At 36.2% G+C, this 15,340-nt stretch overlaps 2 long non-coding RNA genes across 7 annotated transcripts; both read right to left on the bottom strand.

The window, feature by feature from the left end:
- Window positions 1–235: 235 nt before the first annotated feature.
- Window positions 236–6,246, bottom strand: LOC113311132. Of its 6 annotated transcripts, none has more exons than XR_003341571.1 (8): window positions 5,352–6,246; window positions 5,118–5,215; window positions 4,832–4,946; window positions 4,629–4,697; window positions 3,273–3,340; window positions 758–1,885; window positions 460–658; window positions 236–376 (listed from the first exon to the last, which is right to left on the bottom strand). It is a non-coding gene; the product is annotated as an uncharacterized LOC113311132 (long non-coding RNA). The 6 variants fall into 6 exon arrangements; XR_003341572.1 differs by having other exon boundaries at window positions 239–376; window positions 460–480; window positions 5,352–6,241; XR_003341575.1 differs by having other exon boundaries at window positions 332–658; window positions 5,091–5,165; window positions 5,352–6,245.
- Window positions 1,887–3,266, bottom strand: LOC113311133. Its single transcript, XR_003341576.1, has 2 exons — window positions 2,974–3,266; window positions 1,887–2,868 (listed from the first exon to the last, which is right to left on the bottom strand). It is a non-coding gene; the product is annotated as an uncharacterized LOC113311133 (long non-coding RNA).
- Window positions 6,247–15,340: the final 9,094 nt, after the last annotated feature.

Genomic DNA, 15,340 nt, shown 5'->3' on the forward strand with positions numbered 1-15,340 from the left:
AGCAATGATTGATTGAATAATCATTTTTAAGGAACAATTCTACAAATACAAAGTGTGTAATTCGGAATTGGTAAATAACTTCTACATTTTTGCATCCGAAAAATAAGATGTAAACACCAGCTAAGCTAAAGACCCTGGCACTTCTCCCTGATGAATTCCATTTAATACATCAATTAAGGAAAACATTTTAACAAATCTAATTGTTGTTTTACTTGATTTTCATCCTAATAGCAAATCGAAGAGTGGGATCATCTTATCGAACTCATTACCTTTATGTAACAAAAATTTACAACCTGTCCATAAAGGATATTACACAGACAGAGCAAGAGATAATTGTAAAGTACCTCCCAGATCAGGAATAGGATTCGTAGAGTGTCTGGAAAGACATCAAGGTGGTGTTAATATGGATGGAGAAATAGCTCAGTTCATAAAATAGACAGGGTGGTCGTTTTAAAGTACCTTTAAAATTCATCTTAAACCCTACAAAATCCAAATAATGAAGAAAGAAAACTGTAAATAATCCAATTCAGACTGAAACAAAGATAATTGAAACTAAGAGATGTATAATTAAATACTGGGCAACCCAATGCAGATCGAATGCACGTAAGTTATAGAAAGCGAAGTGAGTTTTTCTACTCTTACTTCTTGAATTTGAACCCTGAGATTTAATTCAAACATAAAAAATAAATGAATACGAATTTCTAATTTAAAACAGTAAAATAAAATCTTGAGAATACTCCAGACTAAGCAGCTTTACCTTTCCATAATAACTCATTAATACCGAGCAATGCCAATGTTTCCCTCCTTGTTAAATCCCCCTGAAATTAATCTTGATCTTCCCTTTTTACTCTGCAAATCTTCTTAATGATTTTACCTCTTCGAGATTTTTATTAGAATGACAACTCGGAGACCCATCTCTCAAAACCCACGACCAAAATCATCGAAGTTACGAAATACACTTGCAACTCGTATAACCACAATCAAAATCATTGAATAACAAAATCCACGATCAAAATCATTGCACATACAAAACCCACAATCAGATTTTGATCCAACTGGATTAATGTATCAAAAATATATTACCTAATTGAAAATTCAACTAAATTTGCTTGAAAAAGACATAATAAGATAGCGATTGATTGAATCAACAAACACAGTATGTAGGATGCTAATAAATCGAACGCCAATATTTTAGCAAATAAAATAGGGATTTTATTCCATGAATCAAACGCTACTGAACTGTTAATGAATCGGACACCAAATTGATGAAGCTGAGAACCGAAAATCTTTTAGATCTTTTAGGAGATTGTTTAATATCAATCAAATTATACCGAGAAGTGTGTTGATTTTAACATAAACGTAGGAATGTAGGCTGTTGCACCTTGTCCAGTATACGGATGAATGCCTATTGGCTACGAAAAATGCTATATCAATATAATTGCATCAACAAATCTGATTAGACAAATAAATGCTTGATAAATTAAAAATTCTTTAGTCCTCAATTGTTTTTAAGTTTATAAAGTGACCAATGACCACAATATTTCATTCCCCAACTTTTAGAATGTTGTGCAACAAATTATTAATTATTATGTTTCATAGGCTTAGTTTTCGTGCCGAGCAACTTAGCCAAAGCGAAAAAATGTAGCATCATAAATTTTGACAATGTCGTAAACGAATTCCTAAATATTAAATTCTTCATGGCAATCATCGGCCAAATGTAGTATTGATTTACTTGTCCATGCTTTTAGCTTTATTGTTGTACAATTGGAAGACAAAGAAGTATCCACGGTTGATATGATAATGATAATATATTACCTAGAGAACTGATACACCAGTTTGAACCGTGGCTTAGTGCTCCCCTTTCTCATTTCAGTTGTAGCAACTCCTACCGCAGAAAAGTAAAATGTATAAAGAAACTGGATCAGTAATACATGACACACATTACTCCCTATGTTATTGGGAGACGAATGGGTACATATTTCTTATTGCACCTAAGATTCAGTAAAATATAGTAAGATTTTACATTGATGCCATTAAAGCAATCAAACATATAGACTTCCTGAAAAACCTTCAATGGCATAAATGACATCACCTATTTGAACCCTTAAATTTGATCAAACATGGCATCTTTGTTCAGAAGATCCAGTGTACACATAGCTCACCAAATACAAAACCTATAATAGTCTGTTGTTCCTGCTTGTTACCCGAAATTTTGAAATATAAAAGAAACAGATCACATCAGAAGTAAGTGGTAGAGGTATCTTATTGCTGGAGAAAGAGAAGTCCAGCAAAACTCAAGGGTGCATCCCTAACAATGTGTGCATTCTATGTACACGAACGTAAAATCTACTGAAATCCATGGGTACATCCATGGTAATGCAGTATGCACAGACAACCTACATGTCTCTTTCATATGATTACTTGGAACACAAAAGTGCAATCAAAATATCATTAAGTAGAAACGTTAACTCAATTTATTTAACATGTTCTCCGAAACGAATGTAATTAAGTAGATGCACATGGCGGTTAAATGATAATGGATTTGCAGCTGCTGGAATAGTACACGCAAAAACAGTGACGGATTTAACATGTTCTCTGAAATGAATGTAATTAAGTAGATGCACATGGCAGTTAAATGATAATGGATTTGCAGCTACTGGAATAGTACACGCAAAAAACAGTGACGGACAGTTACATGATGTGAGACTAAGATCTTCTCCCAAAAAACTTTAAAACTGGAAATGTGAAAATGCCGAGATGAATTGGCCATACCAAGTACAATCCTAGAGAAGCCTATGTTCAAGCATACTACAATGGGCTTCCATCCAGAACAAACAACCACCGCTAACTTTCAAAAAACACGTTCACCTACCAATTAGCAAGATAGAAATTTGTAAAGGAATCTATCAAGGATCAGCTAGCTAAAAAACGAACAGAAAAGACAAAATCAGAAGGTTTTAGTCCCAGTCTTACCAAAGAGAACCGGCTAGATGCAGTCACGGAGAAAAGTGAAAGCCAATAGAGTAGATAATTCATTTATAACATAACTATCAACCGAAGATTTTTAGGGCAATGGACACCACTAACAATACTTTCATGGTAAATTTGGCAGCTTTTCCTTGTCCCATTCTAAGCTCACATGCCACCCGATATAACTAAGTGAATCTATAGCTGATTTAAATATTTAGCCCTAGACTAACAAATAATCAAAGCATTGATATTCCAAAAGATTAGTATGAAAACAACTAAGAAACTAAAGTTAAAGAACGTACAACTAAGAAGCATCAACTTGAGTTCCAACTATCTCTGATCGTATTTCAGTATATTTTTGAGTCTTTACCTGCAAAAGAGCATCCCATCATCAATTTTCTTTTACCTATTTATTCACGGAGATATCCATAGGTTTACTTGTCCAAACGACATCATCAGTACATAAAATTTTGATCCCCATAGACTGTGAATGACACAGGATGCTGATTTCTAAGAGATGAAGAAGTCAGGGATTTACTCACAATACATTTAAGAGGAGCAAAGAAAATTATCAACTCTATATATAAAAATATCACCAAAAAATTAAAATCATAATTTTCAAAACTGAAACAATCAAAACACAGCAGAACAGAAGATGCTAAGCTTCAGATGTTGCCATGAAAGCAGAGAAAACCAATCCAGTAATTAACCCTAGTCCCAGAAGACTCCAGCGACCACCCAAATTAATGTTACTGAATTTGTTCGAACAATTTAGAATTACTTAGGCTTGAGCAAAGTCAAACTTGTCTTTAGTTGCTTTTATTTTGACGTGGGCTCGACAGTGTACACCGAAGTACTGCAAATGTGCAGGGCATCAAGATAGAGGCATCGCCATTTCAATTAAGCATTTCAATTATTCTTATTCGGTTCCATGTCTAAAAAAAATGTTTGAAGCAGTCAATATTTGGAAGAAATGAAATGCACCTTATTCATGGAGTTGTCGACCATAATTAAATGGTGAAATTGGAGAGAGGTTTCCTTCAATATCCTACTTAATACTTAGGAAAATACACGTACAAATGTGTCAACATGATAAGCGTGTCGCTAAGCAATCCAAACTACATTCGTCAACTTAAGTGTAGGTGTTACTTCCAACAATATACCAACAATGTAAGGCTAGGATGCAAATTATTTCCTGTTGGAGGTGCTTGGTTTGAGTAAGTTTTATTAGTTGTCTTTCGTCTTACCGAGCCTACACCCTCGTACCCTATAGTACAGACTCTGCAAGATTCCTAAAAGATGTGTAAAATAATATGTTTTTCATTTCAAAAGAGAGTTGATGGGTCTGAGTTTTATATTTTTGTTATTTTGCTCTTTCAATTTCCTTTACTCTGTATTATTATAAGAATATCGATAACTCAGACTCATAAAAGTGAGAAAACTCAAAGTTTTGCATCAATAAGCCATTCTCGCTGCTAGTAGTTTACACCTAGACACGAAAGCAAAGTTTCAAGCATCTAACATGTTAAATAACCAACTTCAAGTAACCTAAGAGCAAACATTTTCAATAAAATGGAAATTTGGGGGTCCAATCAGAGATAACAATGGCATGCTTTACAACAACCCAACCTGATCAAATTTTTCTAGTTTCAACAGACCTGAAGCTCCCATAATAACACCATTTTCTTCGTCAGTAACCACTTTCAAGGTATCAACTTCACCACCCACTGTATTGCAAAATCAAAAACAAACATGTGACAATTAATCGGTGATTTTGGATGTAACACAGTAAATTAAGATTCATATTTTGATGAATTAGAACATAACAGTAAATAATTTTTCAAAAAAGTAAAAACTGCACCTGTGAGAAGGATCAAATTTTCCAACTTGAATGAGTAATGAGGGGAATTCCAGACTTTTCGTCCTCCTCTTAACCATGGATTTGTCATTTAGCTTAATCTGACCATGGTCCAGAACTAATTGCAAAGGAAGTCGAAGGACAAAATCATGTCAAAAGAGCTCCACAATTTTGTGAAGAACCATATAAAACCTTAGAATCAACAATTCGGAAAAGAAAAGGAAAAACAAAACAAAAAAAATAAATAACGGTTAGACTGTACCTAGAGTTTTCCTTTTTCCAAAATTACCTGAAGATATTGAGGACTCTGCGATCACTTGACCTAACGATCTTGTTCCTAACCACCACCGATTTTATCAACAATCAACGTCATCAATAATTGAAACCCTAAATTTTATAGATGCATTACTCGATATCAATTTCGTTGTTTAGAATGGGAAAACCCGAATTTTATCAATCAGCCTACAACAATCAAAAAAAAAAAACTAACAGATTATAAATTCTAGGGTTTCCTCATCTCTACCTTCTTCTTCTTTTCCTCTCATCGCCTTGCCTCCTAAATTTTCTGTAGAGCACATCAAGGAAACTCAAATCTCAAAATTTAGAGTTTCTTCGCGGGCGAAGAGAAGAATCGTAGTAGCAGAAGAAGAAAAAAAAAAGAAGGAGAAATAGGTTTCATGGAAGAGATAACAATTAACAAACACTTCTTTACGGTGACTCATCCGTATAATTAGCGAAGTTTTCCTAGCCGTCGAAGTCAAAGCTCCGTCCGGACGACAGAGACCGTGTGATGGGCCTCTCGGATCAATCCTGACTATCTAATGACTCTCAAATTTCGGAGTCAAACACCACCTTTTTTTATTACAGAGATTATTATTTGATCAGCCATTCATTTATGCTCCGTACTTCACTCCGGCAACCCTATACCTCTAATGTCTTCTTCAAGAATGGCGGTGTAAAGGACTGATTTATATGCTCAAGAGATGTCATTTGGCATTGTTCTTGGAATCAATATCTCCCAATCAAGAACATTTGATACTAGTATCCAGTTATTAATAACCGTTCAGCTTACAATCTGAATTAAGGAGGAATCTTGGTCCCTTAGGAAGAATGCAACGGATAAGAGTTACGGGAGATCAACCAGCTGATCTCTCGACCTTTGACCTGCAGACTTTCTTCAACGGCGCTAAGGCTATAACAATAGCATATGAAGCGGAACAATGGATACACCAGTATCACACCCAGCAGAGCGAGAGCTTGTAACAATTTTTTTTTTGAGACTTTCAACGGGTAATCATACTGATGTCAATCCCATGAAAAATATATAGAGACGTACGCAATGAAAAAAAAAAGAATTCGAAAATACAATTCCCTTAGTCTTCTGAAGCTTTTGGAACCACAAGGTATCTTGCTCTTTCAGTAACAAGAATTTCTGAATTTCAGTAAAAAGAATTTGAGTTGTGTTAGAGAAGTTAAGAAATTCTTGCTCTCTATCATCTATGTTTGTACTTTGAGGGTCATCATATTCGTCTTCCTCACGTGATTTAGGTCTGTGAGCATTGTCGACCCTATCTTCCCTTTTGTGTTTGCATATTCTTGCATTGTTTGCTCATGTTCAGTAAAGAGCATACCTGGTGGTGTTTTTTTTTTTGGCAAGTCCAACAAAGAAAAACAAAGTTTGTGGCAGCTGTGAAAAATTTGCGAGAGTGGAGACCCAGTGGTATGTTAAAACTTGATGGATAAACCTCTTCTTATGATTTTTGATTGATTATTGGATGTTGATCCCAATAATCGGGTACAGAAACTTGTAGAACATTAACAAGTTTGATTATTTGATTTAGAGATAGCTAATAACATTAACAAAATTTGTAGAAAGGTAAATCGGGTACAGAAACTAAAGAATTTAATTAGCTAAAAATGCTATGGAAAAGAGGGACAAATGTCGGATTCTTATTCGTCTCCCATTGCCCTATCCGTATTTGCCCCATCAAAAAATTTCTCTTTTTTGGCCAACCATAGGATGCAGATACACTTCAGTTCAAAAACAGTTTGGGGAAGGTGGGGCGAACCAGTTTGGGGAAGGTGGGATTGACTGGCTGGAACAACGATGAGGGTTCAAAAAAAGACTTTACGCCCTCTTCCATTCTTCACTCAGGTGGAAAAAACTTAGATCTTCGATGAGGGTTGCTGCCTAGAGATAAGCTTACCTGCTAATTGAATTAGCAAATAACTATATTTCATCACTTTTGAAATTTGTTCTTAGCAATATTTTTTTTCTTTTTCTTTTTGGGGGTGGGTACAATAGTGTTAGCAATGTTAATACCATTCGTGAGTCAAAGCAGTGCAGCGAAAACCCTTATTTTGTAGTTTCCAGTATACCGTGATGCACTTGAGTTGAAGTTTTCGAATATGAAAACTATTTTTTCTCATCTTATAGCTTGATTCCTAAAAAAAATTGTTGATTCCTAAATTAATCGGAAATGTTATTCCCCACTCGTCTCACAGTTCTATTTATCGTGCCTAATTATGTGGAGCTGAGTTGGCACGTGATTTGTGGTAAAGTGGCAGACTGACAGGTGAATATTGAAAAGTGAAAATTACAGGGAGACCCATTTTTCAGTTTTTCTCCACCGAGAAATCCACATCCAGAAAACTTCAGGCGCGCACCCATTTCATGGAAGAAAATTATTCTCAAACCCATAATTTATGAAATTCTGTTTTGCTCTTTTCCAGAGAAAAAAACTACTTCTTCAATTCGTTTTCTTCTTCTTCCCAAGTGTAAATCTTCATCAACACTTGAATTATGATTCTTAGTGCTCACTCCCAATGGATCGGTGACGGTGTAATTACGGTTTATAAGGGAGAGCTGCGGAATCCGTAAGGTTTTTAATCTCGATCTCTTGATAAAAATTATATCTTGGATCTGATTGATGTAACTAAGGTTGGTCTTATGGGATTGTGATTCAATTTGAGGTTTCTATATGATTTCCTTTACTGATTCGAAGGGTTTCTTTTGGTTTTCAAGTAATGGGTTTTTTCTCATAGAGAAACAAAATTCTCTTTTCCTCAGCTTCTATCAAACCGAGAAGGAGTCCATGGATAAACGGGGTCTGATGTTAATCGAAGTGGTTAGCAAAAGCAATTCTCGTTCATCTCTTTTTTATCTTAGCATTTGAATTCAAGCTTCTCTTCCGAAATCAGCAACAACAATTCTCGGTATTGAGAGTATTAATGGCTGAAATCAGTAAGGCAGTAGTGATGGTTTGGCAACAACAGATTTTGGAGAATTGATTTGAATTGAGTTGTAAGCAAAAATCACCAGCACTTTCACGTTTGAATTACCATCAGTGCTACTCATATGGTGTTCGCAGAATTGTTTGAACGATGGGGGAATGAAACTGAAATGGGTTCGTTGTTGTTTAGCCATGGATTCTATAATGGCAGTCGAGATGAAATGGAGGTTGGTACATGCAGTAAGGTGAAGTATTGAGCTGAGGTGTTGTTGTTCATAAGCCATGGCCAGAATGGTTGTCTGTAATGGGTTTTAGTGGTCGTGAAGGTCAGGTGGAAGATGTAACATAGAAGCCAACTGGAAATAAAAGTTGTGCTCGAATTGATGTGTATGTGATCGAATTGGTTAGCAAGGAAGAAGAGTATGTTGTTACCAATGGACAAGACTTTGATGTCAAGAAGGCAAGAAATACACAGTATGCGCTAAGGATGTTGCAGGTAATCCAAAAGATTTCATGTGTCTGCATAAACATAGTCGGCCTGCAGTTTCCGAATCCAATGCGAGTGTATATTAGACTGGACAAAGACAACAAATACTTCCTAGATTTGCTGATTAGAGTGCAGTGAGTACTTTTAACACACGAAAAGAAAAGCTACTACAAGGACAACTAAGAAGATCCATGTAGTTTATAATTAATCACCTGTAGTTTTGCTTAAATCATTTTGCACTTTAACTGTGCAAGTGGTTCGATCGGAATAGCTTCTGTTGTAACAATAGTAGCACATAACAGTGAACGTATAAAATCAACGAAAACAAAGACTGCATAACTTGTCATGCACCTACAATAATATCTGCATAACATGTTATACAGTCGCGAAAATGGATGCATAACCTGTTATGCATCCGAAAATATGGATGCATAATGCTTTATGCATCGAGATAATTGTTGCACAATCTTTTATGCATCGAGAAAATAGATGCATAATGCATTATGCATCTATTTTTTATGTACGCACTAATACAATGGCTACATAACTTGTTATAGATGCATAATTTGTTATGCAGTGGAGAAAATGATTGCATAATTCGTTATGCGTCTGCAGAACGTGTTATGCATCTTTTTTGTGGCTGCATAATAGTTATGTATCAAGTTTTCGAAAATTTTGCCTAAAATGATGATCACCTCAGATTTTTTTCGTGAAAAACAAAAATTTGATATTCTTGTTTGTACTCGTTGCGTAGATCTCTTAAAAAGATTTCCAACGATATAAAATTTGTAGAATTCCAAGGCGCGGATTTTCAGATATGTTACGTCCAAGTTCCGTTGCCAATTATACCCCTGATGCATAACCCGTCATGCAGATGCATAATCCGTCATGCACACATTTTTAATAATTTCATATAATTATGGGTATCACGAAAATAATTATGGGTGTCACAATACCTAAAATTAATTATGGGCCTGACAATGAGAATATTTTTATTTATTTTTATCTCCCCCTAAGTTTCCCTATTGAAAAGGGAGATAGAGGTTGAGTTCAAATACGTCAAAGCCGTTGGCGCACTGCCGCATGCTTCACTGTTTCGAAGCTATCCGGTGCTTTGGCGTTTCCTTTGTCTTCCGAAGATTTTGGAACCACAAGGTATCTTGCTCTTTGAGTAGCAACAATTCCAGAATTCATGTTGGATTGAGTTGGGTTAGAGAGGTTAAGAAATTCTTGCTCTCTATCATCGATGTTTATACTTTGAGGGTTATCATATTCGTCTTCCTCCACTTGATTTAGGCATGTGAGCATTGCCGAACCCATCTTCCCTGTTGTATTTGTATATTGTTGTAATTTTTGCTCATGTTCAGTAAAAAGCATACCAGCGGTGTGTTAAAACTAGATGGATAAACCTCCTCCTTATGATTTATTGATTGATTTTGGGTGTTAATCCCCCATTTTTGCCAACCGTGGGATGCAGATTTATTAGGTTTAAAAACAGTTTTAGGAAGGTGGTATTGACTGGCTGGGCCAATGAGCTTTTCCTGTGAGAACAATCTGAACCCATTTTAGTGTAAATTTCAAGAACGATTTTTTGGGACCATGGTTTTTTTGGGGACCATGGTTTTATTTTGGGTAAAGACATTAGAAGTAAATCTAGGTCACCCCTTATCTGGATATTTATATTAATACCTAAATTACCCTCCTGATTAATTTTGGGTGATGATTAGTTAGTGTTAATAATAATTAGTGTAATGACAAGTGAGATGATTAAGTTAAAGATAATTAGTGAGATTAAAAAATCAGATGGTTTTTTTTAAAGAAGTAGAATTATTGAGAGAGTAAAGTGAGAGAAGATGAAGAAGGAAAACATGAAAAACGATGGATTTTACCAACCACAACCGGAGGAAGGGTATTTGGGTACCCAGGTGTGCTTCAAACTTAGATAATGTTGGTTGAATTGCTCCAAACTTTAAAAAAAAATGAAAATTTTTATGTAGATTTGGGTCAGTTCGGTTACCATATGTCAAGAACATGTAACCGAACACACCTGAAAGTGTAGTTCGGTTACGTTTTCCAAACACGCAGGTTACCGAACTCGCTCGCTAATGGAGGTTTTGGTCGTACAGTGTAATGTTCGGTTACCTAGGATAAAATGGTAGGTAACCGAACTTTGAACTTAACAATTTATTTGGGTACATCTTGTATGTTCGGTTAGTTCGCAAACTTCAACGCAACCAAGTTCTGTAACCTAGTGTTAGAAGTTCGGTTGGTTCGCAAACTTCAACATATTTTGCGAATCAACCGAACTGGGCTTATATATGCATATATGCAATTAGGCAAACGTTCGGTTACTACGAAATTTATTTCTTGGCGAATTAGGTAGAGTTCGGTTACGAAGTTTCAAAGGTAGAGTTCGGTTACAAAGAAAACTTAACATTTTTGCGAACGAACCGAACTTGTGGACTTCTCATTATTTTCGTAAACTAAAGTTCGGTGATATCCTTATTTTGCGAAGGAACCGAACTTATGGACTTCTGTTGTTCTAATACAAGGAGTTCGGTTAAAAGTATTTTTTGCGAATCAACCGAACTCTATTGGCTAAGTTCGGTTACTTTGTAGTTTTAAAATTTTTTGCGAAAAAACCGAACTCTATTGGCTAAGTTCGGTTATTTTGGAACTCAAGATAGTGGCCACAACAACACAGTTCGGTTAGACTGGATTTTTTTTTTCCGGTTCTAAGGGTGGAGTTCGGTTACTTTGTAGTTTTAAAATTTTTTGCGAAACAATCGAACAGAGAGTTCGGTGACTTAGTTTTAAATCCAATAGAACCGAACTGTTCTTCGTGTTCTTCATTTTCAAGAAGTTCGGTTAGTAAACTAGGGTTTTTTGGAAAATCGGCCTAACCGAACATGGCTCTGTAACTCCTACTAAAATCCTATTTTGATGATTTCTATTCGATTGAAGCAATCAAAATCAAATTAAAGTGAAGGGTTTGTTGGAAAATACCTCCGGAGTGTCCCATGGCAGAATCAGGCTGCGGCTGGCTCTTTTATACTCGATAAAATTATCATATAACAGAACTTAATTGTGATTGCATTGATGTTGTTACATTTCTTAAATAGGCGGTGGTGGTGGTGGTGGGAGGAGGTGGTGGTGGTAATCGGTGGTTGGTGGTGGTGATAATCGGAGGTGGTGGTGGTGGTAATCGGCGGTGGTGGTGATAATCGGTGGTTGGTGGTGGTGATAATCGGAAGTGGTGGTGGTGGTAATCGGCGGTGGTGGGAGGTGGTGGTGGGAGGAGGAGGTGGTTATATATATATAGGTGGTTATTAGGTTGGTTTTAAATTAAATTAGGTTAAGAGTAGGTTAGTCATTTCAACGTTTTAGGACACCCTTATGATTATAGGGAAGGTGGCCTAATAAAATCATGGTCCCCTCAAAAAAAAAAACATGTTCCCTAAAAAATCATTCAATTTCAAAAATCTCACACGAACACATTTTAGCTCGTTATCAATAAGAAACTCTCAGTTTTACTAAAATTAGGTTCTGACATGGATTAATTGTGGCATGTGAGAGAGATTGGTTTTGGCACACAGTTGAGAGAGAGATATAGAGCGAATTGATGGGAGTGAGAGAAAAGTAGTTGTGAAATTTCTAGTGAAGAAATTCAATTAAGTTTCTTCCCCCCATGTTTGGGTCCCTTGAGCACCGTAATGTTGCAGATCTTGGTGAAGGGACTGTTCAGCATAAGCCATTTGTTTAAAGGACTAGTAATCCTGCCTCTGTCCTTGTTACCCACCGCCAAATCTCGAGTTTGACTATCACTGAACAGGTAAGCATGAAGCAGTGAAGAAGAAGAATATAAATGTCAGTACATTCTTCCTTCCACTTCATAAGAGTTTAGTGGCACCAAAACAGTGAATTGTAATGGCAACTGCAAGATGAAATTTAGCTTATATAAAGACAACTCTCTTTATTGATGTTTAGAAAATCTCTCAAAACTAAACACAAGCTCTAATCTTGCTTATATGATCAACCACAACTTTGGTGATCATATATATATAGAACTATGAATTCCTTTTCCTAATCCTATTACCTTATTACATGTCTTTCCTTTTCTTAGAACTAGATGACTTCTAATTCCCTTAGGATTACATCAATTTCCTAATCTTGTCCTAACCAGCTTGTTAGTGACTTCTATGTTGAAGTTAATCCAACATTCTCCCCCTTAAGCTTCAACTGTGCTTGTGAAAAATCTTGTACTCCTATTAATTTCCTCATCTCTTCAAACTTGATCCGAGCCAATGCCTTTGTTAATATATCTGCCTTCTGCTCAGTTCCAGGTATGTGTTCTACGTTAATGACCTCCTTCTCGATGCATTCTCATATGAAATGATACCTTTTGTGAATGTGTTTCGTCTTCCCATGAAACACTGGATTTTTAGTGAGTGCAATTGCAGACTTATTATCAATATTGATGAGAAATTTTTCAGGTTCTCTTCCTTTGATTTCACCCAACAGTTCTTGAAGCCATATTGATTGTTTAGTTGCTTCTGTTGCAGCCATAAACTCAGCTTCACAGGATGAGAGGGCTACAGTGTCTTGCTTTTGTGAACACCATGTAATAGGTGCTTCACCTAGATAAAATATATGACCAGTTGTACCTTTTCCATCATCTTGGTCAATATTATGACTGTTGTCACTATACCCAACAATTCCTTTTGATCCTCCTCGACCATACTTCAATCCACAACTGATTGTTCCTCTTAGATATCTCAATATATGCTTTATTACATCACCATGAGACTTGCGTGGACTCTGCATATAATGGCTTGCTACTCCCACAGAGAAAGCCAAATCTGGTCTTGTGTGTAATAAGTATCTTAGGCATCCAACATTTCTTCTATAACTCGTTGAATCAATCTATGCTTCTTCTTGTGCCTTTGAAACTTTAAGTCCAAACTCCATTGGTATCTTAGTTGGATTACAAGTTTCAAGTCCTGCTTCTTTCAGAATTCTCCTTGCATAAGCTTCTTGTTTAATCTGAATCCCATCTACTCCTTGATGGACTTCTATGCCAAGGTAATAAGTGAGTTTTCCGAGGTCTGACATCTCAAACTTTGATGACATTTCTCTCTTGAACTCATTGATCACCTTAAGGGAGTTGCCAGTCAAAAATAGATCATCTACATAGACTGCAATCACAAGAAGCGTTCCCTTTTCTTCTCTTATGTATACTGATGTTTCTTTAGAGCACTTAACAAAACTTATTTCTCTTAAGATTTGATTTAACTTTGTATTCCAGGCTCGAGGAGCTTGTCTTAGACCATATAGAGATTTTGATAACTTATAAACCTTATGCTCTTGTCCTTTTACTTCAAAACCTTCTGGTTGTTCAACATACACATCTTCTCGCAATTCACCATGTAAGAATGTTGTCTTAACGTCTAAGTGGTGAATTTCCCATGAGTTTGATGTTGCTTCTGCTATTAAGAGACGAATTGTCTCTAGTCTAGCAACTGGTGCGAAAACTTCATCAAAGTCTATGCCTGATTCTTGAACGTATCCCTTAGCTACAAGTCTTGCATTATATTTGTTGACAGTACCATCAACATTCCGTTTTATTTTGAAGATCCACTTAAGACCAATCACTTTTACCCCACCTGGCTTATCAACTAGAAACCAAGTCTTGTTTCTGTTGATTGAAATAATTTCTTCTCTACATGCTTGTGTCCATTTAGTCGAGACCTTTGCTTCCTGAAAATTCCTTGGTTCATCATTAACAAAAAGTAGCATAATCTCACATTCTTCTGCAGCTTGAAGAACATAATCCTCCAGATACTGTGGCTTTTGTATCTGTCTTGTTGATTTTCGCAGTGGAATGGGTTGAGTTATTTCATGGATCTCCTCTTCTTCTTCTTCTTCTTCTTCTACTTCTTCGTTATTCTCAGTGTTTTCATTATTCTCTTCTTCTTCTTGATTAACATCATTGTTTCCATTGGTATTGATGATTATGGGTCCTTCGCCTTCATCAATTACTTGACCCCATCTCATGTGAAACATTCCTGGATCCCTACTTGGTCCATCATTAGTTTCTTTCCAGTTCCAGTTTTCTTTTTCATCGAATACCACATCTCGACTTACTATTACTCTTTTCGTTGTTGGATTGAATAATTTGTAAGCTTTGGATCCAGGCTCAATTCCTAGATGCACAAGAGTATGAGATCGATCATCCAGTTTCTTAAGAGTTGCAGAATCAACTTTTGCGTATGCTTTGCAACCAAACACTCTTAAATGATCTATGTTTGGTTTTCTCTTTCGCAAACTTTCATATGGAGTCATGTCTTTCAGAGCTTTCGTAGGTATCCTGTTTATTAGGTATGTGGAGTGTCGTACAGCTTCTCCCCATAGATAATTAGGTACCTGCATAGCTTTTAATGAACTTCTCGTCATCTCCATTAGAGTCCTGTTTCTCCTCTCCACCACTCCGTTTTGTTGTGGTAGCCCTCGAACCATCTTGTTCTGAGACATAGTTTTTAAGGTTCTGAAACTTATGTGTCCTAATCTTGCATGCCACTTCCATGTCTGATCTTCCAGTCTCATATTCAGACACAATGGCCTTCCAATCATGAGACTTATCTTGTAGAGTATATTCTGTGAGCGTGAGACTCTAACTAAAAGTCTTCCACTTAGGTCATGAACTGTTAGATAATCTTGTCGCATTCTAACATCACATCCAACTTCTGTAGCTTGTCCTAAACTTAGAATGTTGCTTTGTAAGTTTGGGATGAA

The sequence above is a fragment of the Papaver somniferum genome, chromosome 9, assembly GCF_003573695.1.
Source record: "Papaver somniferum cultivar HN1 chromosome 9, ASM357369v1, whole genome shotgun sequence".
Lineage (NCBI taxonomy): Eukaryota > Viridiplantae > Streptophyta > Magnoliopsida > Ranunculales > Papaveraceae > Papaver > Papaver somniferum.